The following is a 1,048-nucleotide window of genomic DNA, read 5'->3' on the forward strand; positions in this document are numbered from 1 at the left end:
GACCGACCTACCGACCGACATGTGCAAAGCAATATACCCCTCTTCTTCGAAGGAGGCATAATTACGGCTGTGGTGTTGCGTGATTGGTTGATTGACATTATCACGTGATGTTATCAATGTATCATTTATAGGTCAACATATCCCACAAAGTGTTTAAGTCCCGTCGGACATGAGGACTAGTCGGCCGATTTTTACTTTTTTCTTGATTTTTCCGCCGCAGGTTCGAACCCCACAAAAAAACGAAATGCTTATTATGCTATAACTGTATTGTTTCTGCAATTTCGGTATCATCGAGTGAAATAATGATAAAATAAATGTTTTCAGATGCATTACCGGGAAAACTTAATTTTTAGTACAAAGCCATGAGCGAGTCACTTTAAAGTAAAGTCATCATTTTGACTGTTTTGACTTTGTTTAGCAGAATATGCAGTCATGCACCTGTTATATTGTATGTGGCTGCACCAAGTAATTGCCCTTGACTTCGTAAATAATAACTTATTTATTATTCCTGTTCTTATTATTATTATCATAATTTTATGATAAGCACTCACTCAGAATGACATCCAATACTACTAAAAAGTCGCGCCAAAAATATCGTCAATGTCATTGCATTTCATTTAGTTTTGCATTTTATTTAGTTTAAAAAAAATGGGATATCAATTTCACTGATGAATTTCGTTAAAACCTCGGAAAGCATATAGAGAATATTTATTTGTTTCAGTGAAAGATCGTAATATATTTCACCGAGTTGGACCCGAAAGCTTTTTTTCACGAGTCTTGAAGACACGAGTGAAATATTACTTTTTGTGTTCGCGAGGTGAAGCAAATTGCGATCTTAAACTGGAATAAACATGTTTCTGTTTATAATGTGACAACGCGGCGTTGAAATTGTGTCCCAGCACAGTGCGCGCTTAAGTTTGATTTGGAAGCGGACTGAAATTCCAAATCAGTAAAGAATATATAATTGTTCTTTCACCGTTTGAAACAGTGATATATCATTTTTATTTCACTGATAAAATAATATTCACCGGAATGAACAATATTATAA

This window comes from Mya arenaria, chromosome 17, assembly GCF_026914265.1.
Source record: "Mya arenaria isolate MELC-2E11 chromosome 17, ASM2691426v1".
In the NCBI taxonomy this organism is placed as follows: Eukaryota; Metazoa; Mollusca; class Bivalvia; order Myida; family Myidae; genus Mya; species Mya arenaria.